Genomic DNA, 18,941 nt, shown 5'->3' on the forward strand with positions numbered 1-18,941 from the left:
GCGAAGGGTGTTGGATGGCCACTGGACCGTGACTTCGGTCCAATCAGAAGCTGACACGGGGCAGACACAAGGAAGCCTCGCATGCGAGGTGACGTGGCCGAATATGCACCATGCGATTTTTCCCGGTTTTCAACATTTTTCGATTTTCGTGCCCAAAACTTGAGAAATTCATAACTTTCGCATACGAGCTCCGTTTTCGACGTTCTTTATATGCACGCGTAGGTAGAATTATACTCTACGACTTTCGTTTAGACTTCGTCGGCTAATTTTGAATTTGTTTTCAATATTATTATTTTTAACAGACCGGGACAGGAAAATCCGTTAAAATTCATAACTTCTTCATCCGACGTCCGTTTTTGTCTGTGTTTTTACCGATGTACTACTATTGACGAGACCTTCAATTCTCGTTTAGGTTGTATCGGCTAAAAATCACTCGATCTTTATTTCGAGTTTTTAGCTGTATACTGTTATACTGAAACTTAGAAAAATCATAACTTCCTCATACGAAGTCAGATTTTGATGTTCTTTTTATGAAAGTTCTCGGTTTAACATATTCTACAACTTTCATTTAGATTGATATGGCTAAAAAGCCTTTTATTGAAAATTCACTTTTTAAACTGAACAGTGTTTTGTCGGTTTTGTCGCGGATCTTCGATTGGTGATAACTTCTTCGTTATAACTCGGATTTTAGTATTCTTTATATTTTTGGAAACCTTGTTACAATCTCTACCACTTTGTTCATACCAATCGAGATTGTTTAATACTTTATTTTTTAGGGTTAATTATGTAAATGTACACAGTATGCTAAAATTTCTTTTTATTATTTTAAAAAGAACTACAAATTGACCTACATTATTACATAGAATTGAAATAACGGTTTGTTACATCGCGTTCCCATCACAGTTACATCCTTCATTCGCAACGAACCTGAGACTCACATTTGGTTCATGATCGATTGATTCAACCTCTCGCAGTCACTGTTATGCAAACGAAATCAGGATGATTTATGCAATTATTCATGGTGGTCAATGCGAAAGTCAAAATTGAAACTGTGATGCAGCGAACCTATGTTCGGATTTGTTTTCCTGGGGATTCGCTTTGGGCGTATAATCGATCGGAGTCTGGAACCTTTGGATTCACTGATTCGCAGCGAACCTGAGATTCGCTTTAGGTCCATTGATTCGGAGCGAAAGGAACGAATTTGGATTCGCATTCACTGTCGGCGACAAAGGTTCGCATTTGAGGACATGTAATCGGGTTAACGGGGGTTCGCAATTGAATTTGAGACTCACTCAATTTTGAAATTGCATAAACGAAGGCATGCTTGTACTTGAATGTATAACCGATTGTATTCATTAGAATCTTATTGCAATCGCTTTGGAATCGAGAGTTAAAACAGAAATCGAACGTATCAGCCTTCAGCGATTTTGGATATTATTAACTCGGAATTTGGATGTCATCGGAACGCTGGGAAGTGATGATTCGATCGGCGATTATTTGATTTTGACTTTCAGAAGTCAAAGATGCGTCGTTCATTAAACGAGGAAGGTGATGGAAGTTTCAATTCTTGTCCCCAAAGTTTGCACAACTTGGCGGTTTTAACCCTCAATTCTCAATTCTTTCAATTTCCTGGGTTTTTACCATTTTTACCCCCTTCTTACCAAAATATTTTCATTTATTATCCTTTTCTTTGGTCTTATTCTTTTCAAACCCTTCTAAATAAATTTCTTCTTATTCTATTCTTTTGTCTAAACTTAAAAATCGAAAAATACAAAATTATTTTTTGTTATTTTTCCAGTTTTAGTTTTTGAGAATTGGGATTATTCTAAAGAGATTTATTTCATCAAATCTGACGGGTTTTGAAGATTGTTGGTGATTCTTCTTAACATTCCGGATTCTCTCCATGGCTTTTGTTGAAGATTCAAGGGGGAGTGATGATTATTCAAGGGGGAGTTCGTATTTGGAAGATTATTTCTTATTTCTCTCGCTTTGAAGACCCGATGTGCTGATGAGTATCACAATTTACGCGGAGAAATTCCAAGAAGATTGGAAATCGTGATCTTCATCAGTTTCAACATCTAGGGGGATATTGTTGAGTATTTGAGATATTGAAACTGAATTGGCATATTTGGTTATTTAGGGAAGCCTTTTTAGGGTTAATCATTTTATGATTTCCTACGATGTCTTTACAGTAGAAGTTCTTAATCGAGCTCTTCTAAGGCATTGGTTTTATATTAAGGCATAGATTTTATATTTATGGTATATATTTATTGTTCCCTATAAATAATCATTAGGTTAGCTTTTGGTGTAAGCTTTTTACCAGATTAGGGTTTTTCTATGTACATTCATGTGATAATCAATATATGAAAAACCTTTATCAGATTACTTGCATATTGTGGTGATTGATTCTGATTGTTCTTGATATTTCGCATTCGTCATCTCGAATTTATTCCCAACACCAATAATTAGAATATGATGAGTTATTAGACAATATAGTGTAAATACATGCATGGTTGGGTTTCACTTACCCATCCTTAACATCTTGCAATTACTTTGGACAGTTTCGCTTCCAGTGCGCCTTTTCATGGCAACAGAAACATTCAACCTCATTAGGGTTGGCAGAAGGAGTGACAGAACCTCTTTTGGTTCCACTTAAAGAGGAGCCACCAAGGGACTTTCCCTTGGTACCCTTCGAAGGGCTCTTCCTCTTCTTCCCTTTACCTTTCCCGATAGCCAGAACAGGGGCGGAGGCAGGAGTAGGAGTAGTAACAACCGATTTACCTTTAAGACCACTTTCTGCGGTCTTCAACAGTGCTTGAAGCTTGCTGAGTGTAACTTCCTCCTTGTTCATGTGGTAGGTCATTCGAAATTGATCATAACAAGAAGGTAAGGAGTGCAAAATGATATCAATCGCCAACTCCTTGGGGAAGTTCACATTCAACTTCATCAAACGGTCCACGAATCTTTGTATTTTCTGCATGTGGTCCGTGATGGGTTCACCATCCTTCATTCGGGTTGTTATCATGGAGGAGATTATTTCATATCGCTCTTGACGAGCACTCTGATGGTATCTTTCCATCATATCCTGGTGTATCTCAAAAGGATAAAAGTCCTCATAGGACTTTTGGAGCTCGGCTGACATAGTGGCCAACATGATACATTCCACTTTGGTAGCATCTCTCTCATGTGCCCTGAAGTCAGCGATCTCCTCGGGAGTAGCAGTAGACTCATCAAGATCCTTCAGCTCCTAATCCAGTCACTGAAATTAGTTCCATCAAAGATGATTCTACCACAAAGGTTGATGAGAGAGAAGGAGCCGGTAGGGTTTGAGCCAGAAGCAGCATTGTTGGAAGACATCTGAAAAAGAAGAAAGACAAGTTTAGATTAGATATATAGATAGTCCTTAATAAGACATCCAAATGTAGTATTAAGGCTAGGACCCAACACAATATTTTATAACTAAGAAGAGGGACGGCTAACGACCCGTTCGGCTAACGACCCTCCACCAGTCAAGGAAGCGGTGGGTGAGAGTGGACACCCATTAAGCTGCCATTTTATAGGCAACAACCTTATACCCCCTTATAGACCGACTTTGTGAATGAGGCCTACTAACGGTATAACAACTTGATCTTATACATATATATAAATATTAATAACTTATAATATTATAAAGTATAAGGGTTGAATTTTAACTTTTAAAATTGTAGGGTTGGAATTAAAGTATTTAATAAGTGTGTGAGACTTTACTAATTCCAAAACTTTAGGGCAAGTTTTGTAACTTTCAAAACTTTTCAACTTTCATAACTTATGAGTTATGAGCTTATTAAAATGAAGACTCTTCATTTTATGTAACCTATGTGTTCATTAATGTACTTTAAAAGAATGAATTTTGGTAATCCATAACTTGAGGACAAATTATGGATTCCATTAAAACACATAATGATCAAGAATTAACTAACAAACAATTTTGCAAATAATTCCTATGATCTTCTAAACTCATAAGTGTATGAATATTCATATCAACAATTTCAAGAATCATAAATAATACATACAAAACTTAAAATTTTGATAATAGCCATTGTAAATGGACTAGCATAACCATTACACCATCTAAAAGTCTAAAACAAGTTTTATAAGACCAAAACAGTTTATGGTAATGTTTCTAGTCATTTTCCAGCAGCAAAACTCGAAAATCTGCATCCAGGGCCTCTTACTCGTCGAGTGCAAGAACCTACTCGACGAGTAGGATGAATTAACACATGGACTCGTCGAGTCCACCCATGGGCTCGGAAAGTTCACTCAGCAGGATGCATAAAACTTGAGTTTTTTCAACAATTTGCATCAAGTATCAAGAAAACAAGCCTAGGCTCTGATACCACTGAAGGGTTTTGAGCATTCTAACACTCCTAAGGTGTACATGCAACCCTAGAAACCTTGGATCTATGTTTTCTCTAAGATACATGCAAATAATAAATTTCCAAGGTTTACATCCTAACTAGCATGACATGGGGAACATGAATCATAAAATGCTAGAAGAATTACATACCTTTCAGTAGTTGTTGATTCTTTGGAGTTTGAGAGCCTAGCACCAATAATGTGGACGCCTCAAATGGAAATCACAAATCCCCACAAACTTTGGAAAACTATGAGAGAGTATGTATGCACTCTAGAAATCGGCCACCTTGCTCACACACACACACACACTAGTGCCAAATCAAGTGCCAAGGACTCCTTTATATAGTGTGGAAGATTAGGGTTACATTCCATGTAAACCATAATACCCATGAATCTTCCTTTCCAAGGATCCATGGGTTAAAAGCTCCATGGACTATCCATGGACTCCCATGCAAGCCTAGTCCATTCCAAATGAGTATTAGCCCATACTATATAAATACAAGAGCCCATATTTAATTAGTAACCTTTTTTATCACCAAATTAATTCTAAATTAATTTAAGATCAATACTAATAAAATGATATGATTTCATATTAATATATTATAACTTATAATATATTAATAAATCATAACCATACAATTCTCAAAGGATTATCCATACAAATAGTTCGGGTGAAGTGCAACCCAAATGGACCATGCTGGGTCGGGTCAACTATATACCAAATAAAGTTATGGACTTAAACACCTTATCCAACAATTGATTGTGAGCAGCAGCTAGTGAGGGTTCGTACTCCTAGTGGGGGAGAGCTAGTGATTCAGGGCGAGAGGCCACAGCGCGGACCGATCTTATGTTCAACAGCGAGAGCGAGGCGCCATCTCCAGTTGGGTTGCGCAGAATACATCGCCTATGTCATGCATACCCGGGAGAAGGATAAGGCAACCGTTGATGATGTACCGGTAGTGCAAGAGTACCCGGACGTATTCCCGAAGGATTTACCTGGGGTACCTCTGGAGAGACAGGTTGAGTTTAGAATTGACCTGGTCCCTGGTGTGGCTCCGATAGCCAAGGCACCATATCAGTTGGCTCCTCCCGAGATGCAGGAGTTGTCTACGCAGTTGCAAGACCTGCTAGACAAGGGTTTCATCAGGCCGAGCAGTTCACCATGGGGAGCCCCGATCCTGTTCGTGAAAAAGAAGGACGGGTCACATCGTATGTACATAGACTACCGTGAGCTGAACAAGGTAACGATGAAGAACCGTTACCCACTTTCGAGGATAAATGAACTGTTTGATCAGCTTCAGGGAGCATCTTGGTTCTCTAAGATTGATCTACAGTCAGGGTATCACCAGATGCGAGTCAGAGATGATGATATACAGAAGATGACTTTTAGGACTCGCTATGGTCACTACGAGTTTGTGGTGATGCCATTTGGGCTCACCAATGCTCCAGCCGCGTTCATTGATCTCATGAACCGCGTATGCAGACCGATGTTGGATCGGTCTGTAATACTTTTCATTGATGACATCTTGGTTTACCCCAAGACTGAGGAGCAGCATGAGGAGCACCTGAGGGAAGTGCTAGAGACACTGAGGAGGGAGAGACTATATGCGAAGTTCTCCAAGTGTGAGTTCTGGTTGTGCGAGGTGCAGTTCCTTGGGCATCTCGTCAACCAGAAGGGCATTCTGGTCGATCCGGTCGAGATAGAGGCCGCGATGCAGTGGGAGATTCCGAGGTCTCTAACTGAGATTCGGAGTTTCCTAGGTATGGCAGGGTATTACAGGAGATTTATTCAGGACTTCTCCAAGATTGCAGTTCCGTTGACCCGACTGACTAAGAAGTCGGTAGTCTTTCGTTAGGGACCTGAGCAACAGACAGCCTTTGAGACGCTCAGGCAGCGATTGTGCGAGGCACCGATTCTCACTCTGCCAGAAGGAGTAGATGACTTCGTAGTCTACTGTGATGCTTCAATCACAGGCATGGGAGCAGTGTTGATGCAGCGGGGTCATGTGATAGCTTATGCCTCAAGACAGTTGAAGCCTCATGAGGCTAACTATCCGACGCATGATTTAGAGCTAGGGGCATTGGTGTTCGCCCTCAAGATTTGGTGGCATTACCTCTATGGGGTCCGATGTACCATTTACATGGATCACAAGAGTTTTAGGTACCTCATGGATCTGCCGAATCTGAACATGAGGCGGCATCGGTGGTTAGATGTGGTGAAGGACTATGATTGTGAGATCCTTTACCACCAGGGCAAGGCCAACGTAGTGGCCGATGCCCTGAGCCGCAAGTCAGTAGCAAAAACGATTTGAGACATCTATTTGAGGATGACAGTGATTACTACATTGCTGGAGCAGATCCGAAAGGCACAGGTCGAGGGCCTGAAGGAGGAGAGCCAGAAGTGTGAGCGGTTTGTAGGTCGGGTGGCCTCGTTTGATTATGACATCCGAGGGTTGCTGAACCTGCATGGGAGGGTCTGGGTACCGTACTGGGGCGGAGTACCACATGTATTAATGGATGAGGCCTACAAGTCCAGGTTCTCCATCCATCCGGGGGCGACGAAGATGTACAGAGATCTTCGACCCGATTACTGGTGGCCCTGCATGAAGCGGGACGTAGCTTGGTACGTGGAGAGATGCTTGACCTGCAGGAAGGTCAAGGCAGAGCACCAGAGACCGCATGACAAGATGCAGTCGTTAGACATTCCCGTGTGGAAATGGGAGGATATCACTATGGATTTTATCACTAAGCTTCCCAGGACCACACGTGGGGTTGATGCGATCTGGGTCATCGTGGATCGGTTGACCAAGAGCACCCATTTCATATTGATCCAGGAGAGCATATCGGCCGAGAAGTTAGCCGAGATTTATGTTCGATAGGCAGTGTCATGTCATGGAGTGCCTGTATCAGTAGTGTCAGACTGAGATGTCCGTTTCACGTCCATATTTTGGAAGCGGTTTCACGAGGAGATGGGTACTCGTCTCCACTTCAGCACCGCTTTCCACCCCCGGACGGACGGGCAGATCGAGAGGACGATTCAGACTCTCGAGGACATCTACGCGCATGCGTGTTAGATTTTGGTGGCAGTTGGGATACGTATCTTTCGTTAGCGGAATTTTCGTATAACAACAGTTACCATGCCAGCATAGACCGACCTCCCTTTGAGATGATCTATGGGAGGAAGTGTAGGACCCCAATCTGTTGGGGTGAGGTCGGTCAAAGAGTTATGGGGAGTACGGAAGTGGTACTCAAGACCACAGAGCGGATCCAGCAGGTTTGGAGCAGGCTCCAGACTGCTGAGAGTCGGCAAAAAAGCTACGCCGACAAGCGGTGTTCAGACTTGGAGTTCCAGGTGGGCGATATGGTCCTCCTGAAGGTGTCACCCTCGAAGGGTGTTATCAGGTTCCGGAAGCGGGGCAAGATGGGCCCCAGGCTCATATGTTCGTTTAGGGTGTTGGCCCGGGTGAGTCAGGTTGCTTACCGGTTAGATCTTCTAGCAGAGCTCAGCCAGATCCATAACACTTTCCATTTTTCTCAGTTGCGGAAGTGCTTAGTGGATGATTCAGCAGTGGTATCCCTTGAGGATATTCAGGTTGATGATAGTCTGGACTACATCGAGAGACCAATGGCGATTCTAGATCACAAGACGAAGGAGCTGAGGAACAAGAGGGTGGAGTTAGTGAAGGTGCAGCGGCAGCCCCACAAGGGTTCAGAGTAGACATGGGAACCCGATGAGGAGATGACGGAGCACTACCCGGAGTTATTTTCAGACGCAGTAGACTTCGAGGACAAAGTCTAAGACAAGTGGGGGAGAATTGTAATACCCCGTTCCTGGTATGCATTTAATTTATTAAAATATTCATTTTGTAAGAGCTACTCGACAAGTTGGTAGCCCTAACTCGTCGAGTAGGTGCCAACCTGGTCACGGGATTTAAATGGTCTACTCGATGAGTCTGAGCCTGGACTCGGCGAGTAGGTCCATCAGGAGGAAATCTTAATTTTTAGGGTTTGCACCCTATTTAAACATCATATCTGGCCTCCACCCCAGACTCCATCACCTCCAAACCCTATTATCGAAACCCTAATCCTCCATAAGTGATCTTGAGCTAGTTCTTGCCATTTTTTAGTGTTTTTGTGCATTGTGAAGCTTGTGGAAGAAGAAGAAGATAGCAGGTTCAAAGGGAAGAAGTACATCCAGGAGCTACACTTCATTTACTGCATTCTCTGGTAATCAAGCTTCCAACTTGATCATTCTTCTCTTAGATCTAGTTATCTCTATTTTATGGAAGTTTTGGGTCAAGAACCTTGGTCCTTGGGGTTGGGACGTCCCAAGTGACTTATATCTCAGATCTAGGATCTAAAAAGGGTTCCATGGCATAAAGGTGCAAATTTTATGACCATGGAAGCCCCATGCAAGAATATAAGCAAGTTTATGGTCTTTTCAGCCCTAAAAGACCATGCATGGAAGGAAAGTTCGGAGCTTTATGTGTCCAATAGATGCTAAAACCCTAGATTTGGGTTTGTATTCGTGGATTTGAGATTCTATGGCCTTTTGGAGAAGATTCATGTCTTATAGGAATTAGGGTTTTGTCTAAACCCTTTTAGAAGAGCTATGAACGGGTAAAGTTGGAAACTTTACCCTAAGGAAGGCCTTTCCAGTGGATAAACGACCTAAGGAACATATATCTGAATGGTAGGAGCTTAATCCATTAAGATGGCTCAATCAGACAGGGGAACTCGCCGAGTCCAGGGAAGGACTCGACGAGTTGAAGCGGGTTGTCCCGATTTTTATGATAGCAAGAACTCGACGAGTCTGTTAAGGGACTTGACGAGTTGACTCAATTGAATACGGGTTAAAGCATTCAGGGACTCGCCGAGTTGGGAGATAACTCGACGAGTTGGGTTGACTGGGAGTTGACTTTGACTTTGACCAGGGGTAAAATGGTCATTTTACCCTGAGAAAGGATTAACAGATTCTGATTAAGTGGTACTATGGAATTGATAGTCGGAGAGTCACCGGATCAGCAGACAGGGATTCCTCGCTCGAGTTTTCAGCAGTCATTCTTGCGAGGTGAGTTTCCTTCAGTAGGAACGGGTCTACGACACCAAGTCCGGCCCGTATAAGTGATATGTAGTAGCTTAGAGTGGGCAGGGCCTGATGCTTATATATAGTAGCTAAGTGTAGGCTAGGCCCGAATCTCATAGTAGTTTAGAGTGGGCGGGGCCTACTGCTTATAGTATTACTTGAGTATAGATATGTGATTGTTTGGTAGATATACTTGTTGTCTATGTGATACTTGTATGCATGTTAGTAGCGGAGTGTGGGAGGGGCCCGAATCTCCTAGACAACAGAATGTGGGCGGGGTCCGAATCTCCTAGATCGCGGAGTGTGGGCGGGGCCCGAATCTCCTAGACAGCGGTGTGTGGGCGGGGCCCGAATCTCCTAGACAGCGGAGTGTATGCGGGGCACGAATCTCCTAGACAGCGGAGTGTGGGCAGGGCCCGAATCTCCTAGACAGAGGAGTGTGGGCGGGGCCCGAATCTCCATGAGAGTGGGCGGGGCCCGAATCTCCATGAGAGTGGGCGGGGCCTGTATCTCCTAGTTGCATGATATTTTTATGGTATGTGGTAGTTTGGGGAACTCACTAAGCTTCGTGCTTACAATTTTCAATTTTTGTTTCAGGTACTTCCACTAGCAAGGGGAAGGGCTCGGGATGATCGCATGACACGCACCACAGTTTCAGCCTGGGATTGTTTAGACTCTGATATCTTCATATGGTTTTGATACAGTATTTTGACACGATGTTTTGAGATACACGATTATGGTTTTCCTTATGATGATGGATGACGTATGGTTTTATTATAAATGATTTTAAAAAGAAATTTTTGGCCTGTATTTTTAGGATGTTTTAGTGTGTGATCCCTCGAGTTATGATGAATATTCTGATGTTTGTTATGGTGTATTTTTCATAATGGTGACGCTACGCACTAGGCCAGAAAAGAGGCGTGTTGTGCATTAGGGGTGATGTGTCTCCTCCGGTCGTTTGCCACGTGTCGTCGCGTCATCGCTTCTAGAACATGCCACATGTCCTCTTTAGGTGGTGCCACATGTCATGCCCATGTTGCGCCATGTCACCTTGTCTCTTGTAAGAGGCGGTCTCCTGACATGCAACATGGCGCACTCCGGTGCTACCACATTACCCTCAATGGGTATTTTTGCGAATCTTCGAACTGCCATAACTTTCTCATACAGGCTCCATTTTCGACGTTCCTTATATCCCCAGAATCCAATCGACGAGCTCTACAACTTTCCTTTAGGTCTCAACATCTAATTCTTACTCTAACTAAAATTCATATTTGGAACGATTTAGACTGTTAAAGTCCTTGCGAAATTCATAACTCCTTCATACGAACTTTATTCTCGACTGTCTTTATATCGACGAGTTCATATTCACAAGATCATCAATTATCGTTTAGATTGTTTCAACTAACAATCAACCGATTTGAATTTCGATATCTGTGTCCGCACTGATGTGCTAAAACTTCAAAAAATCATAATTTGCTCATATGAAGTCAGATTTGGACGTTATCTATATAGACGATTGTAACATCCCCCTCTGGCACGTATCACAATATTGTCCGCTTTAGGCTCCCAGCACAAAAACTTTCCAGGGGGTCACCCATCCCTGAATTGCTCTCGGCCGGACACGCTTAACTGCAAAGTTCTTATGGGATATGTTGCCCTCACAACTTTAAAACGCGTTGTGTCAAGGAAGGTATCCGCACCCCTTATAAGGAAATGTTTCGTTCTCCTTCCCAGCTGATGTGGGATCAGGTGCAACTAACCTGCCCGCCTTCACCCCCCTATTATAGGTTTTGACGTCCTCGTCGAACACATCGACCCGTGCCCTGTCTTTGATATCTAAAATTCATTTTTTACGACGCACATAGCCGTGTCGGTTTAATTGCGAAACTTCGAAGAATCATAAATTCTTCTGTAACACCCAGTTCCCGGTACGTATTTTTATTACAAGTTTTTGCATATTTACACAGGGACTCGACGATTTGGAGGCCCAACTCGTCGAGTAGGTGCGAGTGATTGGACGCGGGTGGAAGTATCTACTCGCCGAGTCGGAAGCCCCGACTCGACGAGTAGACCTGTCTGGATGAAACCCTAAATTTGAGGGTTTGCACCCTATTTAAACACTTCAACTGGCCTCCACTCCAGCCTCCATCACCCTCAGACCCCATTCTCGAAACCCTAATCAATTGTGAGTGTTCTTGAGCTATTTTGGTGCCATTTTTGTGATTAGAAGCTTGGAGAAGGAAGGAAACGCTTGGAGGTTCAAGACGAAGGCAGTAGATCCAGAGTCTTGGTTGCATTTCCAGCTTGTTTGAGGTAAAAAGCTTCAACCTTGACTTCCCATTTGTTATATCTTCTTTAGGGCTTACATCTTGTCATTTTTGGGGCATTTCTAAGTCACATTCGGGTGTAGAGTGTATAGTAGAGTGATGACTTCAGATCTTAAACCTTGGAGGGTTCTCATGGCATAAAGGTGCCAACTTTATGGCCATGAGAGCCCCATGCATCTTGTAGACTTCATTTTTGGGTCTTTTGAGGTTGAATACCCATGCATGGACGTAAAGTTCGTGACAGTACGTGTTATATCGACCCTAGGAGGTCAGATATATGTTCTAGATGCATTGAGCCCGACTGAAATCGACTTGGTAGACTTGGACTTTGGGGGACTCGGCGAGTCGCTCATAGGACTCGGCGAGTCGGGTTATGGTTCCCTAACCTTTTCTCTTTCTGATCGATCTGGTTGAGTATAAAAGAGGACTCAACAAAATGGATTTGAATATGGACTTGAAGATCGAAGAACTCGACGAGTTCAAGGATGAATTCAGCGAGTTCAAGGCCATGTCCCAATGAACATGAAGAAGAACTCGACGAGTCAAGGAAAGACTCGGCGAGTCAAGGACTTATGTTCCACCTTGTATGAAGAAGGACTCGACGAGTTCAAGGACGAACTCGGCGAGTCATTGACTAAATGTCCTGATTCCGTATGAAGAAGAACTCGACGAGTTCTTGAAAGACTCGACGAGTAGGAGTGAAGTTCCAGGATGTTAGTGTTGGATTAGATGTCTAAGCCCATAACTATTATTGGTATGTACTCGACCCGAGAGTAGCATGGTCCATTTGGGTTGCATAACATCAGGACAATTTGTTAGGATGGACTTTTGAGAAGAGGCTATATATGATTTATTAATATATTATAAGTTCTAATATATTAATATGAAATCATATGATTTAATTAGTATTGATCAAGAATTAGTTTGGAATTAATTTAGTGATCAAAAGAGACTAATTAAATCTATGGGGACTAATTATGGTAATTGGTTATATTTATATGTGTTGGGCTTATGATCCATATTGGACTAAGTTTATGTATGGATACATAAAGAGTTGGGCCGAATGAACCATTGATCATAAAACCCATGGGTATGGATTTGGGTTATACCCATGACTCTTGGAATCCTACATATAAATATAAGCTCCATAACCTAAAAATGCCATACTTCTAGTTCTTGGAGTTCATGGAGGTGTTTTTGGGGCATGGAAATTCTCTCTTAAGAGTCACCTTTGTCCTAGGTGAGTTGTGATTCCATTTGAGGTGCAACACTTGGGGCACTAAGTTCTTAAAGGCCAAAGTCTTTCTAGCAACATCAACAACATCAAGAGGTATGTCTAAAACTTGTCTTATTATACACATGTTATTTGTATGCTAGTTGTAGGCTTAAAGCTTTGGAAACCATATGCATATATAATTAGAGAAAACATAGATCCAAAGCTTTTAGGGCTGTATGTGCATCATAGGATGTTGTAGTATACAAAACCCAACAGTTAGTGGATTATGGAACTCGACGAGTTGGTGGACCAACTCGGCGAGTTGAGTCAACCAGATGTTGACTTTGACTAAAAGTTGACTTTGACCAGGGTGTTGACCTTGACTTTGACTTGACCCTTGAAAGGGTTAAGAGTATGAAATGGTAATTAAGGAAGGTTGTTGTGTGTAGGAGTTTGAGAGGAGTTGATCCCAACATCGAGGACAGTTCGGACACTTCACGTCATTGAGGTGAGTTACCTTCCAGTAGAGGTGGGTCTAAGGCCACAATGTCGGCCCACTAGTAGCAGTTTTTTGTTAGACGATTGTCTTTGTGATAATTATCTAGTATGCCACTATCTGATATGCTTTATGTGCTAGGATGCTATGATATATGTGTTAGTAGTAGTAGGGGTGAAATAGTCCCCGGTTACCGGTTGAAAGATACCGAAGGGGTAGACAGTGCCCATGCATGCCTAGCAGTGTGTTCCTGATATGTTATTATATGGTAGTGGTAGGGGTGAAATAGTCCTGTTGAAAGATACCGAAGGGGAGGTCAGCTCCCTATTACCGGTTGAAAGATACCGAAGGGGATGTCAGCTCCCGGTTACCGGTTGAAAGATACCGAAGGGGAGGTCAGCTCCCGACTACCGGTTGAAAGATACCGAAGGGAAGTCCAGCTTCCGGTTATGCCAGTCAGATACCGGTTGAAAGATACCGAGGATAGACAATATATGTTTATGGTATGTTGTATGATGGGGGAACTCACTAAGCTTCGTGCTTACAGTTTTCAATTTTGTTTCATGTACCTCTTCAGCGAAGGGGAAGGAGCCGGCACGGTAGCAACGCATCGCACACATATGATTTCCGCATTTTGAAATCTATGGGATTGTACTCTGACATTATTACTATTTTGATGATATGGTTGAGACATATGACTATGGTTTTATGAATTGATATGATTCGATGATGTTTTTCAGTAAACAATTTTATAAATTACTTCATTAAAAACAATATTTTTGGTCGTGAAAATTGGGATGTTACATCTTCATACGAATTCAGTTTTCAAAGTTCTTTATATGTAAGGAATCCTTGTTACATCTACTATAACTTTGGTTAAAATTATTTATCCTAATTAATCTTCTATCAAAATATCCCCCTCTGACACGTATCATAATATTTGATGAGTCTAGTTCTAGTTTATTAATATAAATTATATGACCAAATCCATTGCAATAAATTAAGCCATGTAAGATACTCGAATCGTCGAGCTCCTAAATGTTCTTATGATCATGATTCTCACGTGGTTGTTTCCATACGTTGGAATCATAAACTAGTAAAGATTGATCTTTATAAAGCTGCGAGAAAGGGGTGATTTAATCAGGGCATGTAGAATGTTGAAGGAGCTTGAGTCGCAGGTGGTAGGAGAAGAATATGGAGGGAAGGCTGTGGAGTTTTTCGGTTTGGGTGGTATAGATAACAAAGAGGCTAGAAGAAAGAGAAAGTGCATGGAGAATAAGGGGTGAGCTGGGGGTAGATTGAGGTATTTTCTTTTTTCTATTATTGAAAATCTTAAATAGGTAAAAGAAAAAAAAGTAAAAATGAGAAAGGGTAAAGTGGTCTTTTTATATGGACCAGATATGTACAATGTAATTTCTTTAAACCACAAAGATTTCATTTTGTCGATTTTTCAAAACTTAAACAAAAATATGAATTTAATCAAACCACATGGACTAAATCATTAATTTACTCTATTAACAATAATACAAGTCACAAGAAAGATATAAATATAGTTATAAAATATGAAAAGATTAAAAAAAAAAAAAAAAAAAAAAAAGCGAGAGCAAGATACGGAGAGAGAGAACGGTAGGGACGTCAGGATGGTGAATAGTAATATTGTCTCGTGGGTTGGGACCACCACGTGAAGGTTCCGCTCCCTTGGATACTCGTCTTTTGTTTTTTCAAACAAAAATCGTCTTTTTTAAATTTAAGCGTAATTTCTCATCATTTGACCAATTGAATTTACTGGTCTGAGTTAATCTATTTATATACATTTAAAACAAACAAAAGTATCATTCATTAAATATTCATCTAATGTAAGTCATACATAAAAACTACGTACCTAACACAAATATTTCCCCTATACACGATTTATTTGCTAACGAAATTTTGTGAATTAAATTTAGGTATTTTTGTGTTAGATTTTACAAAACCTAAACATTTCACATTGTGTTTAATGTTTTATTATTTATCTTCAAAAGCACTTAAAGAAATGTAAAACAAAGTTTCTTGATGATATTCTGAATATAAATATTCCATACAAGAAATATTTATTAAAGTAAGAAAAAAGGGTAGTAAAAGTCTTGATTTGGATGGATGGAGTTGATAGACCGGATGGCATTTAATTTTAAACAGGATAACCGATCTAGACACTTCCTTTGAAATTTTGGTTTGGTTAGGACAAACAGATACGAAGCACGAGTTATATAGTTTGTTCTTTTTATGCATCTATGTATTTACTTCAAAAAATGGCCTTTTTTAATATTATGCATCTATGTTAAGTCAAAAACGATATGTATTATAATACGATCGGTTTTGTAATAAGATCAAATTTTAGATTTTAGGATTGTAAAATCGGATAACAATCTTATTCATTCTATTATTTTTATGTTAATTTGGGTTTAAGTATTTAAAAATGTAAACTCCAAAGTTTTTACTAACATTATAAAATTAATCACATATTAGTTTATTGATACAACCCATAGTTTTATAAATTTGTCCTTTTTATTTGAAATGGAACTTCAAAATTTGTCCATTGAGCTCAAAAATTGAACATCAAATGTCATAAGAAGTACATGTAGTCTCACATGCTATATTGTTATTTATTTACTCCATAATTTAATGATTGTTGACAAATATAAATATTTTTCTGCATCATTTTTGTTTTCGTTGCATCTCGTAGAGGTAACAAAGTTTTTAGAGAAAAATAATAGATTAAAAATGAAAGAAATGATATCAATGCGTCATTTGTCATATATTATATGTTAAATTTAAGTTTGTTCCAAACTTTATATAACTTGCAATCAATGTTCTAAATAACGTAAGGCGTGACTTGACGGCAATGTCAAGCCTCAAGCTTTTCCGAGCCTTGGCGAGTCATGGCGTTTGTAAGGCGTGACTTAAGGCGGAAATATTCTATATTATTAATATTTTTATATGTATTTTCAACTATTATTCATTTTTATACAGATATATGAGTTAATGCGGCGTTTTAGCAAAGCTTGGCGGCAAGTGCAAACCTTGGAGCCGTGGCGCGCCATGGCGGAGCCATGGCGAGCTTTTTAGAACCTTGCTTGCAATAGATAAATAAAAATTTCTTTTAAGTTTTAAACTTATTAACATTTTCAATTCCATAAGATCTTTCGATCCTGATCTGATTTTACGACCTTGGTCGTGCAAATTAAAAAACAATTCTAGGTTGTGTAGGTGTTTGAATATTTCCATTTAACATTCATTCTCTTAATTAAGGTGTAAATAGAATAGAATACAATACATGCGGTAAGTAAGTAAGACTATATAATATAAAATACAACATAAATAACATGCACTAATACACCCTTGTAGTTTGAGTTGGAAATTGTTGTTGAATGCAAGAACTGTCTCTAAAATTTATAAGGAGAGATGAAGGCTGGTGTCAACATACTATAAGCTGGAAGGGACATGAAGAACATGAAGCAGTCTAGTTGTAACTTTATCGCACACAAAGCGTATGTTGTAACATCCTGATTCCCAAGTATCATAATTTTCATTAAAAATGCAATTTTTTCCTTGGAACTCGTCGAGTTGATGGCCTCAACTCGACGTGTTGAAAGTTTTTGGGCCGCAGATCTTTTTGGACCAACTCGACGAGTTGGAGAGGAAAACTCGACGAGTTGGTGGCTGAATATGAAACCCTAATTTTTAGGGTGTTGCGCCCTATTTAAAAGCCTTAAGTCCCATTGTTGGCCATCCTAATCGCCTCCTCTGTCCAGAAACCCTAGAATTTGTGCATCTTATCCCAAGTTGAGTGTGTGAGCTTATTAGTTGCTTCTTTTGGTCTCATTTTTGAAAGAGCTTAAAGTTGGTGGCGCCTAGCTTGAAGGGGGAAGATATAGATCCATAATCTCCTTAAGTTTAGCTACTCTTTTGAGGTAAAAAGTCGAAAACTTGCTTATCTATTGCTTAGATCTCTTTCTTGGAAATTTATTGTCATATTTGGCTCATTTTTTGGTGTGTTCATGGGTTGAGTATTTCATGAAGTTATCACTTCAGATCTGGACGTCTTATGGTCTCATTGGACTTAAAGTTGCACGCTTTATCAAGTTCTAGGCCTCTTTCATGCTTTAGGTCCCCTATTAAGCCTTTCTTGAGTCTTGGAGCCTCCTTGTGTCATGCATGGACATAAAGTTAGCAACTTTACGTGGGTTTCCAACCATTGGGTGTCAGATCTACATTTTAAAGCATTAGATTCGTCAAGAAGGGGCTGAATGTGTTAAAATACTAAGGAAAAGATTTTCAAAATGATTTTCAAACGGTTTTCAAAATACTAAAAGAGGATGTGATGTCTACGATCAGCCGGAGCCAGTAAGTAGACCCCAAAGTACCATACTATTATTTGATATTGTGATATATTAGAACAGCATGCTAGTAATAGGCTAGGGATCTTCAGGAATTGCATGATACAATTGCTTGATTATATGATACCTGATAGCCTAGGGCCTTTCTTTTATGGAATTAACATCATTTGTAGTTGCTTAGTGTATGCATCATGGTTATATATAACTAAGATCTTATAGCCTGAGAATATTTGGTTTGGCCTTATTTCCTGTTCTTGTTTGATGAAGGGGCTTAGGGTAGGATCAGATATTCGAATGTCTATTGGGTCCAGTGTTATGTATGGCTAGCATACACAAGTGCTGCAGGGTTGGTGGAAGTTACATGGATGAGTTGTGTGGGGTCAGCCGGCCAGTCGTGAGATGTTTAGCCTTTCCTCTAGGGAGTGAGGATCAAGTGTTCGTCTATGCTTATGAGTTTTGTTAGTGTATTGTGATGATCCTTGAGACAAACACGGGTAGGTGTGGAAGGTAGTATTGGCCCGTACTACTGAAAGAACAGGACATGTGTGCGTAGCGAAGAAGTCACAATCCCTAGGGATTAGTTAGGAGTTGGTTCCCCGATATGATATGTGGATTATCTGATATCTTTCTGGTGTATTTTCAATATGGTGACTACAGGACGATTTGAGATCGGATCCGGGTCGGGATCGGGAGCTGGCAGTCAGGATGGGCCAGCATTTTCAGAGGACCGCGTCAGTGAGATCATCCGTAAGGAGGTGGGTTCCATTGTCCGGGGTCAGATTCTGGAGATGTTCGGGTCTATCAAAACCGCGATGATGGAGTTCTTTGATGATCATTATGCAGCCATTGCTGAGACGACTGTTACTGCAGCCTCCGCAGCCGTGACGGCTGTAGGTGTTGGGACATGGCGGGTCTTTCAGTATCGGGACTTCGATAATACGAAGTCCCCGACTTTTGATGGAGCTTAGAACCCGATTGTGGCCATGAGGTGGTTATATGATGTGGAGGTGTGTTTCTTCACGTGTTCATTCCCAGCTGACCAGAA

The sequence above is a fragment of the Lactuca virosa genome, chromosome 5 (assembly GCF_052849685.1).
Source record: "Lactuca virosa cultivar CGN04683 chromosome 5, Lactuca_virosa_CGN04683_v6, whole genome shotgun sequence".
NCBI lineage: Eukaryota > Viridiplantae > Streptophyta > Magnoliopsida > Asterales > Asteraceae > Lactuca > Lactuca virosa.